Raw genomic sequence first — 12,632 nt, 5'->3', positions numbered from 1 at the left:
CATCTTCTGACATGTCTTGTTTGAGAAGCAAGGTCTTGTGGAGATGTGAGGTTTTCTTCTGAAGCAGTAATTCATGTCATTCTCCAGATTCCTGGTTAAGAGGAGGAGTGGCCCCAATGAACTCCAGGTTCCATTCCCTTGTTCACAGCATAATAGAGTAGCCATGGCAACAGTAAGTGCATAGTTCCAGTTCTATGATTTCCTAATCTCAGCTTTGATAGTTTGTTCTGGAAATCTGATGGTTCTAGGATACTCTCAGAGGTGGAAGCTCCCTGGTGATTCAGCTCTTGGGTGTCTGGGAGTCATTCAAGGTAGCCCAGAGTACAGCCCACTTCTCCAGGCCTTCCTGTAATTTTACAGACACCCATTTACAGCATTCAATCTCTGTCTGCTTAAAATGCTGCTGTCTTCCTCCGTGAACCTTGGCTGACACTTCAATCTTCCCCATTTTCTGTAATTCCTCAGTGATTACTGGCAGAAGTTTAGCAAATACATCTGCAAATTGGCATCATTGATGCTGTACAGTCACAAATTCATGTCTGAAAGTTTTCTATTACTCTTGAGTCATCTATTTTTTCCAAGAATCTTGGTCTGTGGAATCTTACTTTTTTTCTTTCAGCATTTTTTTCTTTCTGCTATCTTTATGTAGGTAAAAATGGAGATAAGTCTTTATGAAGATTTTTCCAACAATTCTCCAGCCACACTGCTGAAGATTATCCAGCAACTTCTTGGCATACAGTACCAACACACCTCCGCTTCTACCAGGTTTATTCCTAAAAGAGTGATAGAGCTTTCTGCTGTTATACTCCTGTCATTTAATTCAGTTTGATGATGCTATGAAGCTATGTTTACCTCCTTGTATGTATTTATATAAATACACATACACACACACACACACACACACACACACATACACACATCTCTGAACGCAAATCTTGTTCACAATATATTTATCAGGTATTTTTTTCTTCTGACAATTGCAGACAACCCCTTACACAAATATTCTTCTTCCTAAGTCATAATCATTTATTTGACAATTTTTCTTGTTCCTCTTTCCCTTTACATTTAAAATGTTTGTAATCATATTAAATATTCATGGGGGAAATCCCTAAGCATTATTGTAGCATCTTAAACATCTTAAATAATAGCCTGGCAAATCAAATTCTTTAATAAGAATCACGTTTTTGAACCTGCCAAATTCACTTCTGCCTTGGGATTCTGCAATTGTTCCTCCTGCCTGGAATGCTCTTCTTGCATCTTCACTTGGCTAACCCCATTTGTGATTCAGATTTCAGCCCAAATATTTTCTCCTCAGAGAGGCTTTCTTTAGTTTTCCCATCAAAAGTCAACAGTTGATTTTTTGGTTAATTATTTTGTCATTGAATGGTTTGGCTGTACAAGTTTGGTTATATTTTTGGGAATACTTTCGATTACAAGTAACATAATTCTGAATAATAATAAATTAAGTAATAAAGATATCCATTATATCATATAACAAAGTATAAAAGTAGGCTTATCTAGGTTTCAGGATGCACTGTGATTTTTGAGGACCCTAAGCACTTTTGTCTTCTGATTTTCTGCAAATTGGTTCTCAGCATGTTGGGAATAAAAAGCCAATAGGGCCGGGAGAGGTGGCTCCTACCTGTAATCCCAGCACTTTGGGAGGCCGAGGCAGATCACGAGGTCAGGAGTTCGAGATAAGCCTGGCCAACATGGTGAAACCCCATCTCTACTAAAAATACAAAAATTAGCCAGGCGTGGTGGCACGCACCTGTAGTCCCAGCTACTTGGAGGCTGAGGCAGGAGAATTGCTGGAATCCGGCAGGCGGAGGTTGCAGTGAGCCACTGCATTCTAGCCTGGGAGACAGAGCAAGACTCCATCTCAAAAAAAAAAAAAAGAAAAAAAGCCAATAATAGGAAAACTCTATTAATGTATCCAATGTATCCAAGGGCAGTGGTGTACGTGCTGTGATGCATGAAGATTCAGGAATAAAGGGCTTATTATGCCAGATGCGAGGTATGCTGCCAGCAGATAGCCTCTCAGCTCTTAGCCCCCTTTGAGGATGACCTCAACTGAAGAAAGCTGCCTAACCTAGCCTACACACTCTTCATAGGTAGCCTTCATTCAATGACTGATGAACATGGGGTTATAAAAGCCTGGTCACTTTACCCCAATTCAGTACAGTTGCTAAGGCTCATTACCTCTTCAGAACTACCAATAGGGTCAGCAGAGGCATCTATTGAGATTGTATTGCAGCTGAACTTCTGCCTCTATTTTCTTTTTCCATAGGTGTTGGCCCCCAAAATACTTCCTAATAAATCTCCTGCATGAAATCGCCATCTCAAAGTGTGCTTTCTGGGGAATGCAGTGTTTGGTAAACAGTAACTCATGGCTAAATACAGCAATATGCTCTGGAGTTCACCTGGATACTTCTCTAGACAAAAGGCAGGTCCAGTTATGGATAAACATCACTAGACATCAAGAAAAGCTCAACATCAAGAAAAGCCATTTCACCTATGTAACCAACTAACCTAGATGACCAAGCCTAGTTACAGAGTTTTCATTCGAAATCACTTTGTGCTTGATAGACACTGAATTGAAGAAAACACAGCAAGTGGGTCTCACAGCCAATCCCTCAAAGACAGTATCAAAAGCAGCAACTCCTTAAAACACTAGAAACTGAACTTTACAATCCATCAGCAGACTAAAGACGGGGAAGACCACACAAAGATTATTCACCTTAATCAAAAACATGGGACCAGCTCAGTAGCTCATCATCACAGAAAATAGATGAATGAAAACAAAATGGCTTCTCTAGACACAAGGCAATTTCTGAAAATAGGGATGGTGACACTGGAGAAAAAACTGAAGACTCTTGGAGAAAAAATAACTTCATCACAATAAAATAGTAGGTGATGGAATGCACACAGACTGTCTCAATTTCTCTTCTTTGATCTTTGTGACAAATTGTCTCGTGCCCATTCTGCTCCTTTACTGACCATTCAATAGACCATTCATATATTTATCTAGCCCATGTTTTAGTCTACAAAATTCACAAAGCTGCCAGGCTGCCAATTGATAGGATAAGCTGAAAATTTGGGAAATTAGACTGGCCAGCCCTGCTATAAGGCATATAGGGAACAGTCAGACAGCCTTGCTACAGTGATTTTGCCATTTGCTGTGCAGTATAAATCTATAATTATTTACTTTTTAGTGTTTAGTAAATATTTTCTAACTTTGCAATAAAACCCTTCCAACAGAAATAAATTAATAAAATTAAAACTGCATATTTAATTAAAGTACTATATACTAGATTTCTATTTCTTATATTTTCTTGGTCACAACCAGATGAAAACCAGAAAAAGTCATCCTAAAGGACCATCAGCATCTATTTGAAAGTTATTAATTATTGTAAGAAGACTGTGCCTACATACAATGATTTAACACATGCAGCTATGTCTTAGTCTATTTGGACTGCTATAGCAAAACATCTGAGAATGGGCAGCTTATAAACAGCAGACATCTGTTTCTCATGATTCTGGAGTCTGGGAAGTACAAGATCAAGACACAGCCACATTTGGTGACTGGTGAGGGCTTGTTCCTCATAGAAGGCACCATCTTGTTGTGTTCTTACAAGGCAGAGGAGATAACTAGCTCTTTGGGATCTCTTTTATAAGGGCACAAATATCATTCATGAAAGCAAATCCTCATGACCTAATCACCTCCCTAAGATGCCACTTTCTAACAATATCACATTGGAGATTAAGTTTCAATATATGAATTTTGGGGAGACACAAAAGATACATTTACAGATTACTCTGAATCATAACTTTTCATTTAGATCAAATGACTGTTCTTCTAAATTAATTTTGCTTATTTTCATTTTTGTGAGGATTACAAAATATATTCTTAATTGACAAAAATTGTATATATTTGTGGTATAAACCATCATGTTTTTATATATGTATACACTGCAGAACTGCTAACTCAAGCTAATTAACATATACATTACCTCTCATACTCAGATTTTTGGTGTGTTGAGAACACTTAAATCTCCCTAAGTAATTTGTAAGTATACAATATATTCTTATTAACTGTAGTCATTATGTTGTACAATAGATCTCTTGAACTTATTCCTCCTATCAAACTGTCTAATTTTGTGTGCTTTGACAAACATCTCTCCAGTCTCCCCTGCTTTTGGCTTCCAGCCCCTGGTAACCACCATTCTAGTCTCTACTTCTCTAAACTTTATATCTTAACATAAGCTCCATCAAGTTCAAGATACTTTTGTAAGCAACAATCCAGCCATTTAGTTTAGAACTCAGGGCCTTGGGAATTTAATCATGTTAATGCAGTCTTTTTTTTGTGGGGGGGCATTATTAACTGAGAAAAATGGGTGCCTTTAAACATTTTCTAAAATTAGAAAATAAAAGAAGTCACAAGGAGCCAAATGAGGACTGTAAGGTGGATGCCTAAAATTGCCCTTGTTTGCTGACAGGAATGAGCAGGATCATTGTCATGGTAGAAAAAGACTTTCTGGTGAAGTTTCCCAGCCATTTATCTGCTAATACTTTGGCTAACTATCTCAAAACACTCTCATAATAAGCAGATAGTATCATCTTTTGGCTCTCCAGAAAGTCAACAAGCAAAATTCCTTGAGCATCCCCAAAAACTGTTACCATGACCTTTGCTTTTGACCAGTTCACTTTTGCTTAACTAGACCACTTCCACCTCTTAGTAGCCATTGCTGTGATTGTACTTTGTCTTCAGGATCATATTGGTAAAGCTGTGTTTCAACTCCTGTTACAATTCTTTGAAGAAATGCTTCAGGGTCTTGATCCCACTTGTTTAAGATTTCCATTGAAACTTCTGCTCTCTCTTGTTTGCAACTGTTCTGGGAGCAACAGTTTTGGCACCCATTGAGTGGAAAGTTTGCTCAACTTTAATTTTTCAGTCAGAATTGTGTAAGCTGACACAGTTGAGATGCTTATGGTGTTGGCTTTTGTTTCGGTTATTAATTGTCAGTCCTCTACAATTAGGGACTAAATAAGATTAATTTTTTCCTTGAAAATTGATGTGGGTGGTCTGCCTCTGTGGGCTTCATCTTCAACATTGTTTCATTGTCCATTTGTAAACTCCTGATTTCTTTGGAGCATCATCCCCATAACTTTGTAAAGCATCAATCATGTCTTCATTTTTCTACCTAAGTTTCACTATAAATTTGGTGTTTTTTCTTGCTTCAGGTTTTACAGAATTTATGTGGTTCTGATAGGTGCTCTTTTGAAACTGATGTCTTATTCTTTTTAATGCCTCAAATTAGATCCTGTTCATATCCATTATAACAAGGTACTACAAGTTTATTCTAGTGCAAAATACATGAAATCCATGCATAACTTTTTCATAATACACACTTTCCATGACTTTTTGAAGGCCCCTCGTGTAACTGAGGTCATACGGTATTTGTCTTTCTGTGTCTAGTTTATTTTCCCTAACATAAAGTCCGCCAGGTTTATCCATGTTATCACAAATAACAGGGGTTTCTTCTTTTTAAAGTCTGATTATTACCTGATTGTGTATATATACCATATTTTTCTTATTCATTCATCTGTTGATGAACACTTAGATTGATTCTCTTTCCTGGCTATTGTGAATAGTGCTGCATTGAATATGGGAGTGTAGCTATCTCTTTGACATACTGACTTCATTTCCTTAGGATTTATATCCAGAAGTAGGATTGCTGGATCATATGGAAGTTGTAGTTTTAGTTTTTTGAGGAACTGTATATTGTTTTCCATAATGGCTGTATTAATCATGTGAAGATTTTTTCAAGACCTTGCCCACATCAACATTGCTACAATTCCACTGGTCAAAGCAAGTGACATAACCAAGAGTCAGCATGAGAGGGCACTACCGAAAAGCATGGATATAGGAAGACGTAAGAGATTGGATTGCAATCAATATGCATTCCATTATTTATCACTATGATTTTCATTTAATTCTGCAAATAAATTACCAGCAAGTTCCATAATAACCTTCTTCCACATCTACTTACTTTTAGGTCATGTCAGTCAGAATAAAACAATGTAAGAATGACAGAGAGCATGCTGTTCATTCTATTCAACTCCCAAGTTCTTAAATATATGTACCATAAGTTAAACAACAGTTGTTAATGTGCTCCCTCTATTAGCAGAAAATAATTTTATTAACATTTAAGTTATGGCTACTTTATTTCATTTTATCATATGCCTCAAACATAAAATTAATATACTTCAATACTAGTTTGATTTTTTAATCCAATTCAATTATTCAAAATAAAGCTATGGAAGGTCATTCTATCAAAGTTTAAAATCTGACAACAGTGTAAAAACTATCATAGTTTTAGTTAAAATGTTGGCATTGAAGATAGATTACTTATTTTTTCAGTGATAACACACAAAGAAATTTTTGCTGAACATAATTACACTAAAAACAGTATTCTTACCACAATAAGAAATCTATGGAGTAGAAATGGACTCTGAATTTGTTGTGGTGCAAATATAATTCACACTGGGTCCAAATAAATTGCAATATTCTACAAATCAAAATAGAAGACAAATGTGACAAGATTTTTAAATATTTTTATAATTAGAATCACTTTCTTACAAAATTTTGGAGACAAAGCTGATATTGAATTTAAAAAAATAAAAACACTTTAATATGGCAATCAGCATATTTTCTTGGCATTTCTAATGCTTATGATCGAAAAATAACTTTTCATAAATAAGTCCTCTAAACTTTGGGTGCTTTTTTTTTTGCAAAATTACTTGGAAATGTTTAATCATAGTATTTCATAACTGGAGCATCCCAAAATTCAGCTCTTGAAACTTTTAAGGAATAGCTATTATTATAAACAAAACTTGCAACTTGAAGCCCACAAGAATGTGCTGAAATGGACTAAGGCAAGAAATTAACTGAACACATCAAATGAAATAATGCATTCTCAAAGAGAGGATAAGATTTAATTTTGAAATTCCATAATTATATTTTAGAATATCTTAATTTGTAAGAACAGTCTTTCGATAAAGTTCTGAATTTTATGATCTTTTTATATTCTATGTGGGACCTGGTGTAATTTCTAATTTCCAAACATTTATATTCTGTGCAGGATTGAAATATGATTTTAAAGACCTATAATTTTTCAGCATCTAAATTTGGCAAACCATTAAAAAAGCCATAAATTCAGGCAATCTATTTGACAAGTATGGTATTATGAAATTATTTCTTGGATAACGGAACTCTAAATGAAGGGGGGAAAACTCAGTGTCTGTGAAAAACCTTGAACTCAAACACTTTTACATTACAATTCAAAAATACATTCGAATTAAGAATATTTTCAATTAACAAAAAGAGTATTTTCAATTTAGCAAAATTTGTTCTTAACAGACACCTAAGCCCCTTTTGAGGACATTTTTCAATTAAAAATATTGTTATATATATATTAAATGTGTCAATATTTCAAATTAACCATAACAAGCAATTTTTAAGATTCCCAGAAGTTTCATTAAAACTTAAGAATAGGCCGGGCGCGGTGGCTCAAGCCTGTAATCCCAGCACTTTGGGAGGCCGAGACGGGAGGATCACGAGGTCAGGAGATCGAGACCATCCTGGCTAGCACAGTGAAACCCCGTCTCTACTAAAAAATACAAAAAACTAGCCGGGCGAGGTGGTGGGCGCCTGTAGTCCCAGCTACTCGGGAGGCTGAGGCAGGAGAATGGCGTAGACCCGGGAGGCGGAGCTTGCAGTGAGCTGAGATCCGGCCACTGCACTCCAGCCTGGGCGACAGAGCGAGACTCCGTCTCCAAAAAAAAAAAAATAAATAATAAAATAAAAATAAAAAATAAAAATAAAAACTTAAGAATAATAAATTCATATTAAAAAGTTGACTTCAGAAAAATATCAGAAATTTCAGCAGATTAATATACATGAGATGTACCAAGAGTAATTATTTTTCTCATTGAACAACATTTAGGAAATTCATATAAGTTATGAAATATTAACTGTATTTTTATTTTCATTTTTTAAAATGTTTGTTTGAAACAATTTCTAATAACATTTTTATGACCATCAATATAATATCCTTTAGCATGTATTTTCATTGACAAAATATTCCCTATTAGATGTAAGTGATATGCTCTCCTGCTGCTCAAGGGCAATGTGCTTCTGGTTGAAGAGGCTTTTACATGTCACTCCCCCAAGACAAAAGAGTCAGAACCAAGGAACTGCTCTTCCAGGGTTACTGCTACATTCCTACCTTTGGTCATTTCGTGGCAATAAAATTTAAAGTATGATTTATGTTTAGTTATTTTATCTGAACAAGATTCTTCTTATAAATCCACATGACAACTTGGATGAGCATCAGTGTCTGGAAGATGTTGGAGTAAGCTAAGGAGCGAAAGAGTTCATTGAGTATATTATGTTAACTTTATTTGTGCGAGAAGCCCAACAGCGACACAGTGACTCTCAAAGTGGCCTTGTAGTAAAGAACGTGCTATGTCTAAAATTAATGACCTAAAGACATTAAGATGCCTTCTTTGGCTCACACATTGGTATTATTTCTTGAGGCCTGTAAAATTGATGAGCTTCATTAAGTGACCCATAGGAATTAGAAATGATTCCTACATGCAGGACATATAATTATGATAGAAATAAACTTCATTGCCCAGCCCATGGGCCTACTTTTCCTTCCTTAAAGCCTGCCCCAGCACAGTGTCTCTGACTTTATGACTGTCCTCCACTAGTCTGACAACTGATGCAGCACTGCCAACTATGCATGACTCCTAACATCTCTTGCCTCTGGAAAATGTATTTAACAAAGGAAGGAAGCCCTGGACTTCCTTCCTTTGTTACTGCTCTATCCCTCTTTGTCTACTCTTTATCTTTTCTTGTTTTACTTCCCATACTCAATCGCTATCCAGGCTGACATTTATAAATTGTATTCTACTTTTGTAGCAGTTTATTTGTACCATTATTATGATATACTTGTCATCTATTATATTTTATAACATTTTTGTCATGCTCAAAGTTGTGCTACTTAATGGCTGAAATCCTGAGGGACTTAGCTCTGTATCCCCTCCATGTTTGTTGCATGAAATTATATTCACTATTGCCAAATGTTTATTTGCAAAGCATTAAATATGTTAGAAAAAGGGCACTGGATAAAATAAAGGACAAAAGTTCAAGTAATCTAAGCAAGCATATATTAATTTAATGCTGTGTTACTCAAGATGCCAAGATTTTACCTCGAGCTAAGATATTTTTCCCAAAGGTCCTAACATACTGTATTGTATATAACTGTATAAGTACACATATTTATATATACAACTAAATACCTCTAATTGGATGTCTTAGAAATATCTTAAAATTAGTATGCCCCAAACTGATTTCTCTTTAACCTTAAATCACTCGCCTCCAATCTATTGTTCAAATACCCATTTGTTCAAGATGGGAAGTCATTTTTATTTTCCTCATTCTGATTTCCCCATATCCAATCCATAAAGAAGGCCTATTTGTACCTCCAGTGTATATTTTCAAATTGATCAACTTCACTCTAACTCTATTTCCATCACCATGTGTTACACCAGAAACTGCCTCTTATATGGTCTCTGCATTAACCCTTGCTTTTCTCCAATCCATACCTCATCATCCTCATAAAATCTCATCTAAATTAGACTATCTCTGCACATTATTTTGTGTTTGAGAATCCTGCTTGTTGTATTTAAGGCAATGTTATGTCTTAAGTAACACAACATCAGTAAAATAACTAATAGAATTCACCTCATAAAGTTGTTAGGAGAATTGAGTTAGCTTAATTATAAAACAAAAAAAAAGCATCCTACTACTTGACTGTAAGCCCCACAAGGGCAGGGACCACATCTGTATTGCTCACTTTTGCATTGAGAGCATAGTACAGTGTCTGGCATATAGTTAGCCTTAAATAAACAATTGTTACACAAGTAAACTAATTGATGATTGATGTACTCCTAACAGCAGAGGAGAGTGAATATATAGTCCTTAGATTTTTATGAACATGACTCAAATAGGGTTTAAATATTTTTCATACTTTAAAATTCTGTAAAAATGTGTATTTTAATTCCATATATATGGAATTAAATATGTATATAATTAGGATATGTTTGTTTTAATATAAAATCTCATTTCCCCATCACACGTCATCTTCTCCTAAAATTTGGATTTCAGGAAGGCTTGCCATGTTGTCTCCTGTGGCTTTGACTACTCCTGGCTCATTGTACCTGCAACCTCCTTGCCTGGCCCTCACCATGAGGCACAAAGACTCCAGTCTGAAAAGTGTGAGATTAACAAATAGACTCTGTTCTTTTTACCAAAATTTTTATTATATAGTTTATTCTATATAATGGCAGTGTAACTGCATTTTCTTCCACCAGTAAATGTTTTCCAAATATCAAATAATTTACTGCATTCATTTTAGCAGAGATGAACTAAACTTACCCTCACATTGATCGCTATCAATGTGAAACTTAGGGAAGCCTAAAATGTAAAGACCAGATATAATTGTTGACTCTAGGTTTTAAAAAACTACATGTAGGAATTTTTTATTTTATTGTAGTGTTACTCAAATAATCTTAGGCATTTGAATTAGATTTATTTCAGTAAGTTTTATTATTATATATAGCACAGGCTGTCATTAGCTTAGACTAGAAAAACCATGGGTTTCTAAGTTTTATGCATCCAATAGTCCTATAAGATAGGTACTTCTGTTGGTCAAGTGACAAAATCAAGACTTAATAATAATGAATAATATTTTTTTAATTCTAAGCACTTTTGCTCCCAACATTTGTTTCTAAAGTTCTTAATACTTTACATACATGAGTAACTTGAGTCTCACTAAAACCATATGAAATAAGTATTACTATTGATGTGGTTTGTCTGTGTCCCCACCCAAATCTCACCCTGAATTGTAATTTCCATAATCCCCACGTGTCCTGGGAGGGACCAGGTGGAGGTAATTTAATCGTGGGGTGGTTCCCCCCATCTTGTTATCATGATAGTGAGTTAGTTCTCATGAGATCTGATGGTTTTATAAGGGGCTTCCCACTTTGCTGGGCTCTCATTCTTCTCCTTTCTGCCACCATGTGAAAAAGGACATGTTTTCTTCACCTTCTGCCATGATTGTAATTTTCCTGAGGCCTCCCCAGCCATCGTGAGCTGTGAGCCAATTAAATCTCTTTCCTTTGTAAAGTTACCAAGTCTTGGGTATGACTTTTTTAACAGTATGAGAACGGACTAATAAAATCATAATCTTGTTGTAGTCCGTTTTACTATGTTTGCAATTTTTCCAGAAGTTTGAAATTATTTAGAAATAAGAAGTAAATATTTTATTATAAATATATAGGAGCACAACACATTTTGGAAAATTTAAGATATAACTGACATCACTTGCTGTGATGCATGACAACTATTAATTTTCCTTTGGTTTTCTAAGGTTATTAGAATTTTCAACATTTTAAACTTATTATTAAAGCAAAAGCTAAAAATATTTGCCAGCTATTCCACTAAGATGGCAGTATCATTCTTATTATAATGAATAATGTAAACAAGAAAATTCCTATATGCCTTTCTGATTCTAATTTTACAGTTAATTTGTTCATTTATTCACTTGGTCAACAAAGACTTAAATAATATTTATTTAGGTAATTGAAAGAGTTGATGATAGAAAAATAATTTCATGTTAATAACTAGAAGTTAGACTTACTTTCTGGACAGATATTAACATTAATTTGCTGTATTTTTACAGATATTTGACAAACAAGTAGAGATAAGGAAACTGAGTCCCATGGTGGTTAAATAATGTGCTCACAAAACAATTAGTGCATGGTAGAATTTTCTTCTATTGAAACTTTATATAAGCATCCTTGTGCTTGTAAAAGAAACAAAAATTGAGCTTCCAGACAATACTAAAAGCCAAAAGCATAAAAAAGTCACGAAATTATTTTTGATAAGACCAATGTGTTTGAGAAACGTGGTAAAACCAGATAAAAGGCTAATACACTCTGCAATTGTTAGTTGGTTTTTGTTTGTTTTAAATAAACATGAAGATTGTCCAGACAAGATTTGGTCCATATAGTAGTCTTCTCACATAACCTATTAATATTTATCTAAGTGTTTTAAACCAAGATTGAAGATTGGCACTTTGAGACTACATATTGGGATTTCTTTGCACAATTATCTAAAAAGTATCACACCAATCAAATACGAGTATTGATTTTACTCCTAAATGCATGTCCTGCTCTTGTACTCTCTACCTTTTTCCTGTTGGTTGGTGTCATTAGCAACCAACTTACTGACCCCAAATGGATTTCCTGACCAGCTGGTTTTAACCGCCCTCCCCAATGCAACATGCTTTTGTGGTTTTGTGTGTGCTCAGTTTGGGAACAAGAGGCAGCAAATACTAATAAGCTCAAAAATAGAGATAGAAAAGAGATTTATCTATGCACTCTTTTGTGATGCAGCTTAAGTTTGGAGGTAGGTCAGAATCTGCAAGACTCACTTTAACAATTACAAAAATTCTCTTCTCACCAATATTCTGTGCTATTGGCAAAAATGAAAACGTGTG

At 35.0% G+C, this 12,632-nt stretch overlaps 1 protein-coding gene across 13 annotated transcripts in view; it reads right to left on the bottom strand.

Annotated features, from left to right (window-relative positions):
- Nucleotides 1-12,632, bottom strand: part of LOC105479668 (mitogen-activated protein kinase 10) — a 338,499-nt gene that overhangs the window by 101,111 nt on the left and 224,756 nt on the right. The window contains exon 2 of one of the 13 annotated variants that reach the window (XM_011737788.3): nt 6,483-6,572. The exons of the other annotated variants lie outside the window; for them this stretch is intronic. The gene's annotated coding sequence lies outside the window, so the exon portion shown is untranslated. The remainder of the gene's footprint in view (nt 1-6,482; nt 6,573-12,632) is intronic. 13 annotated transcript variants of the gene reach the window in all.

Source organism: Macaca nemestrina, chromosome 3 (genome assembly GCF_043159975.1).
Source record: "Macaca nemestrina isolate mMacNem1 chromosome 3, mMacNem.hap1, whole genome shotgun sequence".
In the NCBI taxonomy this organism is placed as follows: domain Eukaryota; kingdom Metazoa; phylum Chordata; class Mammalia; order Primates; family Cercopithecidae; genus Macaca; species Macaca nemestrina.
Note: the sequence above shows the minus strand (reverse complement) of the source record. Positions and strands in the feature narration are given on the sequence as shown.